This window comes from Dendroctonus ponderosae, unplaced genomic scaffold (genome assembly GCF_020466585.1).
Source record: "Dendroctonus ponderosae isolate FM_Combo_2020 unplaced genomic scaffold, Dpon_F_20191213v2 Dpon_F_20191213_1, whole genome shotgun sequence".
In the NCBI taxonomy this organism is placed as follows: domain Eukaryota; kingdom Metazoa; phylum Arthropoda; class Insecta; order Coleoptera; family Curculionidae; genus Dendroctonus; species Dendroctonus ponderosae.
The window spans coordinates 27,553,550-27,563,148 of NW_026017110.1; the positions used below are offsets into that span (position 1 = coordinate 27,553,550).

General features: G+C 38.7%; 1 long non-coding RNA gene across 1 annotated transcript; it reads right to left on the reverse strand.

Moving 5' to 3' along the window:
• Positions 1 to 6,326: 6,326 nt before the first annotated feature.
• LOC125502499 lies at positions 6,327 to 7,051 on the reverse strand. Its single transcript, XR_007280255.1, has 2 exons — positions 6,763 to 7,051; positions 6,327 to 6,707 (listed from the first exon to the last, which is right to left on the reverse strand). It is a non-coding gene; the product is annotated as an uncharacterized LOC125502499 (long non-coding RNA).
• Positions 7,052 to 9,599: the final 2,548 nt, after the last annotated feature.

Below are 9,599 nucleotides of genomic sequence, written 5' to 3' on the forward strand. Positions count from 1 at the left end.
CCAGTTGAGTGTGCTTCGCCTTTTACCTGTCTTATTGCTTCCATCAATTGTTTGCCTTTGGTTGTGGTTAACCTAGATCCCCAATGGGTGTGCTTAGCATTGAAGTCGCCTCCAATGATAAATTTAATTCCTTGGCTATTAAAGAAATCCGTGTATTGCTCATGCTGTATGGCATGTCTTGGAGGACAGTATACGGATGTGACCATGACATCCTGAGTTTTGGTATTGATCATTACCGAAGTTGCCTGAAATTCTTCAGTCCTGTATCCTATCTCTTGATGATGCATACTCGCTTCTCTTATTATCACTGCACTACCTCCCCTGGCTGAATTCTGAGGATGAGTGGTGTGGTACACTTTGTATCCCTTGAAACTGATAAAGAACTCATTGGTGAAGTGGGTCTCTGAGATAAGACATATGTCTATTTTTTCTATGGCCAGGACTGCTTGCAATTCTTGTTTGTGTTGCAAGAGTCCATTGGCATTCCACTTTATAATCTTGAAGCTACTTAGTATTAAAAATTATTTGAGATAGGTCCTTTGGCCCTATATTCAAGTCTGCTAATCCGTTCATCCATTTTTATTAATTTCTCCATTATTTGTTGAAGAGAGTTTTGGATGGAAACGTTTTGGTCTTGTTTTTTTGTTTGATTTGTACTAATAATCAATTCAGGCTGACCAGTAACTGCTTGACTGTAGGTGTTTTGTCTTGCACGTATATTGCCTTTCTGCACTTGTATGTTATTCCTCTGTGGTTTCTGAGGAGGAACTGGTTTCTTGTTGCGTTTTTCTTTTAATTTTTGCATTTCTTTTGCAACCATGCATCCTCTGTAGTTAGCTGGATGCCCTTCACCACAATGAACACATTTCGGTTTGTTCTTCATTCTTTGGTTTTTCACACTCCATTGTTAGTGCTTACCAGTACATCTGACGCAGCGTGGCTCCATGGCACAGTATTTTTGTGTATGTCCATAAGCTTGGCATTTTTTGCACTGTGGTACAAGCCTGGACTTTATTAATGGAGTGATTTCAACTCTGACCCCTAATATGTCAGTTATTCCGTAAATTTTATCAATACTCTCGTCGTGCCTGAATAAAAGCATGAGCATGTTTAGAGGTTGTTTTGTTTTATAATTTAATTTAGGAGTGACTTCGATTAGTTTGTAGCCGCGTTTTCTAACTTCATGCAGTATTTTTTCTGGATCAATGGAATGAGTTTGAAGTTTTTTTGAATGAAGTTTTTTGGCCATAACTTTAATTGGCCTATTCTGCTTATTCTCATAGGAATGCCAAGAGTATCCTTTTTCAGTTAGCGTTGCAGTAAGCATTTTATAGTTGGTCTCATACTGTACATTAATTTTAATATTTTTATCATGAATTACTTTAATCTGGGCACCAGGAAATTGGGTCACAATAGCATGGAGTTCATTAAAATTTATAATATTGTCCACTATGATAGGCGGCGGTGCTTGAATGTTTTTAGGCTTTTCTACATTCGGCCTATTGGTTTGTTGTTGTGGTGGTGTAAGCGAAGTATCCATTTTCCTTTTTTTCCAATTTTTTGTACGAATCCATTCTGTCTCCTTCGCTAACTCCTCTTCATCGGTATGATATTCACCTGTCCCTCTTTCTTCGGCGTGGCTATGCAGTTTTTTTTCTATATTTGACTATTTTGTTTAATTTATCATACATTTTATGTGTTTTTTCCAACTGGGATTGTAGTTGTTCCACCTTGTATGTAGCATTCATTTTTTCTTGCTCAGCTGATTTCCAGCTATTGCATAAAATCTTCTCATTTTGGGTACGTTGATATTTTTCTAGTAATATTTGGCTTGTTTGCATTACTGGGGACTAATAAAATACATTCCCTTTATCAGTGTTTTTTTAAATATCTCGCGATAACTTAAACGACCTTGGCACGGTCGCCGGACACCACTCGCCGAGGATGATATCCTTTAATATCAATTTTATTCACGATAAGAGAGCGAACGAATCACTTGTTCATTGTTCAAACGTCGAAAACTAACTACTCAGGAGTGAGAGCAACATATTAGTCGCCATGAAAACGACAATGCTCTTGTTTCCCCAGCGTAATATACCAGATTTGTTCCAAAAGTATATTTTCTCGCTTGCGATTTATCAGTTTGTTGACGGACGCACATTGTTTATTATTTATTTTACATTTTATTGCAATTTCCAATGTCTTAAGTGCAAACAAATATTCCCTTAGTGCAAACAAATATTCCCTTAGTGCGACTAACTAAGAGTTAGTGCTGTTAGAGCCAAAGCCAATTTTGTGGCGAGTTAAAATTAGGAATTGTAATTGTAAAATTGTAATTGTAAGTCATTAATTTTTAGCATATTTTTGCATTTTTGGTCACTTTGATATACGTAAAACTTAAAATAAACGGTTAATATTCATTCGGCTTTTAAATATGAGTTGGCTCTGTGTTTCGTTATATTTTTTCTGAGGCTGAGGGAAGGAAGATATGAATAAACAATTGAAAAAAATTATACAAACTGATTTGAAAACGATTTGATTTCTGTGCAAAGGTTTTTTTTTCGGTTAGTGCGTGTTTTTGTAAATAAGATATTGTCCATATAAAGTTGCTTCGGGGTGGGAAATAAAACAAAGCCAAATTGTAGAAAGTGGCACATGCTCTCAGTTGGACAAAACGACGTTTTTTTGTTACTTCAGCACCACTGGCTTTATGATGTTTATCTTGAACAAGGCGTCCGCCTCCCGAGATAAGAATCAGCCGGAGGCATGACACAGGCCTCTACTCATTGGAATGGGAATGGCGTACCGGATGACCTCCACGGATTGACCTCCAGGTACTGCGAGGGTGGTAAGAGTGTGAATAACAGGAAGATTGCAGCCATGGGAAAGGTCCTGGTAATTTTACAGTCTTTCTGCAAAACGGATGATTGCGCAGTAGTGTGGACAGACTCTAGGGATGCTCTACTTGCAATTAATGACTATGCATCACGGTCTGCGACAGCCGTTGCTTTTCGGTGATCCATCCAAACTTTCGCCATTGGACCCTAAATTCTCTTACCCAGCAAAGCCACCACCAAAGAAACCGGTCCGGAACAACCAGCGACCGAAAGAAGACCCTCATTCATCCAGCATTGCAGGAAACCCACCCACGCTCGTATAATGAGCGCGTGACGCATCCCCGATGAACGTTGCTGCCTACAAAATACGTTTAAATCTTAAATCTATACCCTTGTTATTCCCACAATCGGGGACCAAAAAACTCTAAGTAGAGTACTTCTCTTGTCTCAATAATCCAAAGTTCCTTGCTCAAAGGCAAGAAAAATCTAACATTGCCAGCTTCCAAAATAAAGTGTCTTCTGGTATCTCCTACGCCACCAAAGCAGCCCAAAACCAAGTGCCCCCAAAGCCCGTAGTTTCAAACCCCCATGTAAAAACAGCACAAAAAGCACCCGGCGAACCACAAAACACCCATCTTAACTCAGCCATAATGTAACTCCTGCTCATGCCTGAGACCGAAATTCAGGCCAAAATAAATCGTATTGCCGCCATGATTGGCAATTGCCCGGCTCTTAAAGCACTGGCATGAATTTAAAACCCGCGGGTGTCCACATCGTCTCCCGGAATGCCAACTTGTTATTCCCCGAAAGGCATGAATTTGAAGGCTACCTCTGCGAAAACGATGTGGACATTCTTTAAAGCCAAATTATCTTTCTTTCTTTTGGAGGGTTCTAGCGGGCGCGCCTTTAAAAATCTCACGAGCGGCTATTGCACTGCAAATGCTTTTCTTTAAAAAAAACGTCATTCATTACTTTAAAATGTATTTAATAAGTGAAATTAAAACAAGTAACCAAAAATAGATGCAATTCTACAAATAATACTTGAAAAAATGCTAACAAAATTAAATAGATATGTAAAAAATCTAAAAATAAAGTAGTACGTATCATTGTTTTTTTCAATAAAAAATTGATAATCTTTGTCTGGGCCCGTGGTTCAAATTCTGCTTCTCCTTCATCTGCTTATTGTTCGGAATCACTACTATAAACGTTACTTTCAGTAACTTCTGGCTCCTGATCTGAATCGCTGTCAAAATCGTCATCTATTACGTGACTTCTGTTCACGTTAATGCTCTATTGTAAATCTTATTCTGCTTATCTTCTAATTATCTCACCACCTATGGCAACGATTTTTTTAATTTGTCCGGATCCAATTTTTTTTCGACCTCTAACAAAAATTTTAAAATCTATATAAATTTTTTTTAGCTTAAACGACATACATCTACAATACGTCCCCATAAAGAACCAAACACGATAAATATGTATCAACATATGCTCAATTCGTAACAAAAAACGCCATAAATATATTATTATTATACTTACATGACCAGGCACGCGGGAGTAAATTAGCCGCAAAAATTGCACACTCTTACTAAATGCCACTCTGCAACTAATGCCGACCGAAATAGGGTCTGTTCAATATAGGAATGAAGGGAGAAATGTATCCCGAACGAATACCTGGAAAAACGACGGCGTCAGTTTTAATGCATAGTATTTATAACAAAAAATCTAAAAAGGGCGGCATTTTGCCGCGCGCGCGCTCCCTGGAGGGTTAAATCAACAACTACAAAATTTATCGAAACGACCGCCCCAACAGCCGAGGGGGAGGCACTGCCATTATAATCAAAAATTCCAATTTCCCACTCTCCAAACCCTCCATCACTCACACGACAATCGAACATACTTCCCTCACACTTCCACAACACGGAAAACTCGCAAATTTTAATTATTTCGGCCTAACCACCCCCCAACGAAGGCACGTCCCAACTAGACTTCACGAATCTATTCAAACAAAACATCGTGACACTACTCGCTAGAGATCTGAACTCCAAGAACACTTCCTGGGGCTGCAGAAAAACGAACCCCGAGGGACGCAAGCCCCTCAACTACGCACTAGACAGAGCCACGGCACGACGACACAAACGACCACCAAACCCCCGACAGTTTTACCGAACATATGTTCTAAATGAGAGGCGAAATGGTGGAGCGACTCCATCAGCTACCACAAGGGACTCCGTATGCTATACGGAAGGCACAAAAACAGCGTCGGGCACAGGCGCTGGTATAGTCGAAAGAGAAAAAATTCGGGAAAGAATTACCTTAAATCTGGGTACAATCACGACCGCCTTTCAAGGAAGTATTCTAGCGATAACAACTTGCGCCCGGAAAATGAGGGAAAGAGCATGCACTCTTCATCGTATCCGGAGATGAAGCCACCATAAAGGCACTTGAATCGTACACAATCAGGTCACAATGTGTGCTAGATGGTATAAAAGAATTTATGACCCTGGTTGGGAGCTTAAACAGAGTAGGACTCGCTTGGGCAACTGAGACAAACAGGAGCAAAGAAAACGAGATTGCTGCGGAACTTGCTAAGGCAACGGCCGAGCAACCACTGAGCAACCAAGAACCTACTTGTGGCATATTTGATGCCCATGTTAGGGCGGGAGTTGGGCAGTGGATCTGGAACAACATAGAAAGTACTGCGAGGAGACACCGCGACTCCTTACCGCAAGGCAGTTGGTGAGACCTCTACAACCAGTGCGTAAAAGTGAACTGCTAGATCTCAACAGGCAAAAAATAAGGAGGATAGTGGCCTTTTTAACAGGACACGCCCCCTACAAAAAAAAACATTTTTAGAATGGGACTTAAAAGAAATTAAAGGCGCCACCAGAATTTCAAAACCCGCGTCGTTAACCACCCAAACCCACTAATGAAAGACACGTTTTCCCAAACTATCCCGAACCAGCGCTTCCAAACCCCGACAAGCTTAATGCCAGACCTCCTGGAATCACCGCCTTAAGCAGCTGAAACCCTACTGAAAATTCTGAAAACACGTAAGCCTTCAAAAGGACTCTTCAAAATTTTAAAATTAACTGCCACAAGCCACTATTTTTTTCGTTTTCGTTTTTACTTTTCTTCGCTCTCAACCCCACAAACACCGCAAACCACCACCCTCAACCCATCAAGGTACTTGCATGGACCAGCTCGTAAACACTAAAGGCCTTGAATGGCTAAGTCTGAGAGAACACAACACCGAAAGCTGAAAATTCAACAAATATAAAAAAGAGACAAGTTTGGGAGGCAAAGATCCACTGTATGATTGATTGATTGATCCAGATGATAAAACGCGGTTTACTAAGCTTTTTCCTGAAAATTTCCCTTCGCATGCTTTGGTGGACAAAACACTCGGGTCCCACAAGACCGTTCTTTTGTTACATAATTTATTACGTTCTGAAAGGCATTTTTGTTTAACGAATTAAAACGTCCGTGTGAAATTCGCTACTTCGATTTATTGGGGTTATATATTTAATTCAGATTATTTGTGCGTACTGAATCCAATAATTGTCTGTCCCGTCGAGCTACGAGCACTTTTTTGCCTCCGTATCAGCTGCAATTCGCTGTTTAGTTATGGCCTCAGTTTGAAATTTGTTTATGATCCAACTGTGGGTGTTAATAAAGTTTTTTGCGGGGACTGTAAAGCACTGTCGTAAATTAAATGAAAAGTGAAATTGTTTCTTAACATTAACAATGTGTAAACTGCTACCGAATGCGCCTAATGGACACAACCCTATTATTCAACTCTTGCAGCTCTCTATTATTCGTGTGGATCATTTTTCCATCAGCGCCACGAATATTGGTAATATTCTTCAACTAGCAAAAAAATATACTGACATGAAATTAATAGGAATTCATACCAAATCCTTACATCTAAATAAGCTATATTGGCAGTGTTTTTCAGAACGATCCAGTGCACGAATTCTTTACAATCGGGCGTCGTTAAGGAGCCTCGATAATGATAGAACAGCTGATGATCGTACGGCAAAAACTGGTAAAGATTTATTCCCTCCTCACTAATAACGAATCGACCTGGTTTTTCTGCCAACTGTTTTGCGGCCTCTCCGATAATTTTGAAATTTTTACTTCTGGTCGAGTTCGTTTGCTATAAAAATCAATGTTAAGCTCAAGCCAAAAATTGGACCAGGAAAATATATGGGTGGAACAGGACGGAACAAATAAATGCGTTCAATAGACGGAGAAAAATCAATTGTCTTCATTTCTCATAAAATCGTTCTCCCACTCGAATGTGCACAATTATTGACTTCGTCTTGTTCCACGTATTCAATGCCCAGGTTGAGTGGTTGAAGAGCGACGTGGAATTATACCGGGCGTCACTTTTAAAATTTTCCACCCTTAATATCTTCTTTGCAATTAAACATATGAAAAATCTCCGTCAATTTTATTTGTAAGGGAGACAGTTTAAATGAATGTTTCAGCCTCCTCAATTCAACTCCTTAGGGGGGGGTTGATGTCACCCTGAGAATCTTTAAAGGGAAGGAGGTCATCATTTTTTATGGGCTTACGTATAAAGGGCGTTCAATTCTCTGTATAGTAGTTAATACTTTGTTGCTTTTTGTCCTGAAGTGTTCGAATAATCGCGGTTCAAAGTTACAGAAGCAATTAAACTTGCCAATAAAACCCATGGTTTTATTGTAAATGGACTTGTAAACAATAATAAAGTCTATTTTTTAACTCTCCCTAGCAATGAAAAGATATTGCCGGAGAGATCGATTGACAGTAGGGGGCCAATTGAATGGCCTCCAAGATCACCGGATTAAACACCCTTAGACGTCTTTCTTTGGGGACATCTTAAGTCCATTGTTTATAAAACACAACGTGCTGATACTGATGATCTTAAAAGTCGAATTGTAGAAGAATTCGTTTACTGAAATGTTAGGTTACAGCATTTATTATTGTTTACAGGAAAATTGACAACACTTGAACAACTTCCCATAGGTTTTTTTGTAGGAATTTATCTTCCGTAAATAAAAAGTTATGGTTGTTGATGTAAATTAATCAAGAAATAAGATCAAAATCAAAAGTAATAAATCAATGTTTAAACTAGATTTTCTTCCTGTTATTAAACATTTAAAGTTAAATAATTAACGATTTTAACAGTGTAACCTACTATTCTAATCATTTGTATTACAAGGAGGCCCAATACAGTAGTTTTTGTGTAAACACTAACCTACAAACGAAGGTATCAGTGCAGGCAAGTCTAATTGTTTCTACAATTTTCAAACCCGATTATTCGGAAACCGCTGGACTAAAAGCATCAAAGTAACTACGAAGCACTTATGTAAAGATAATTGAACGACCTTTAAAACGATGTGCCACTTGACCCGCTTCCTATTTGAGATTCTAAGGGTGATCTACCCTTCCTTAGGGGCTAAAACAAGGAGGCTAAAAATACGAATTTAGTGTTCCCCTTACAAAAAAAAAAATTAACGGTCTTCCGAATTTTTCATATTTTTACTGCAAGAAACACACTGCACTTACACTTTAAGCTGTGAAATGAACCGTTTTCAAATTAGAGTTTATTTTATTCAAAAATTTCAATAAGTTGTTACATTTTGTAAGGTGGTAGTAAGGTAGTCGTAAGGCAATAGAATTTTTAACGGATCTGTGGCGATTGGAAAGATGGACTTTTTATATTTTTAGCTGCTTGTTTTTGCTTCTACACTGAAGTTTTAGATACCATGTTTTTAAGCAAAATTTTACTAAAATGGCGATAATCGGCTAACATTGCAAGTAATGAAAAACAATTTACGGTGCATATGCAGCGTTTCAAGCTGCATTCGATCAGCTAATGAAAAATGGGTAGTTTTATTTTAAAAAACACACTTTGATCTTGCCTCGCTTTTCTGAGACACTCTGTATCATATAGGATATTTTTCAAATGTGCGCACTTCGTGCGTCAAAAACTTTTATATTTCTCGTGTTATTTTTTCTCCTCTTCCTCTTTAATGATTTCGTTTTGTTGCACTTATGTAGTGCTAAGGTTTACGGCATTAACGTAAAATATTCAAGCCAAACTCCGATTTGTGTTTGGGGCTCTCATTTTAGTAAAAATATTTTAAATCAGACAAAATGAGCCAAAAATGAGTTGCGACTATCAACTGAGTTTTTCGAATAGAAACATCCTCTCGTAAGGAATTGTCGCCTGCTCCAGAAAATCTGAGCAGCTTCAAGCAGCGCGTTCAATATTTGTTCTTTTGGTTTTACTGAAGAGAGACTATGACACACGCCGATTGCGTTGTTTTACTGAAAGGATTGAACGAAGTGGCAACATGTTTTCTTGCTATTTTTCTTCCTTGCTATTCTCTTCCTATTTCTCACAAAGCTGATGGGTCAGCCATTAATTATGACCGAATGACTTTTGTTCCCTTCTGTGTGCAAGGGCTGACAAATCCATTTAAGTTAGTTTTTTTATCTTCTTCGCCGACTGATTTTTTATGCAATCTGGTAGTAACCGAAAAGCAAGCATTTGCCTTTTTGCTTTGTTGAAATATCGAAATCCCAGATCTTTGTGTTAAAATTCACTGTGTTACCCTAAACAGGCCTAAAACAAGTATTTTGAGCACTTCGTTCGTCCGGCTTTTTAACGTAAAATAATCCCTGCCTAGAGGTAATCAACCATATGGTAACTGCGCGTGGCGTTCACGAACTGCAATCGAACGACGAACAAAGTGTGACATCTTGAAT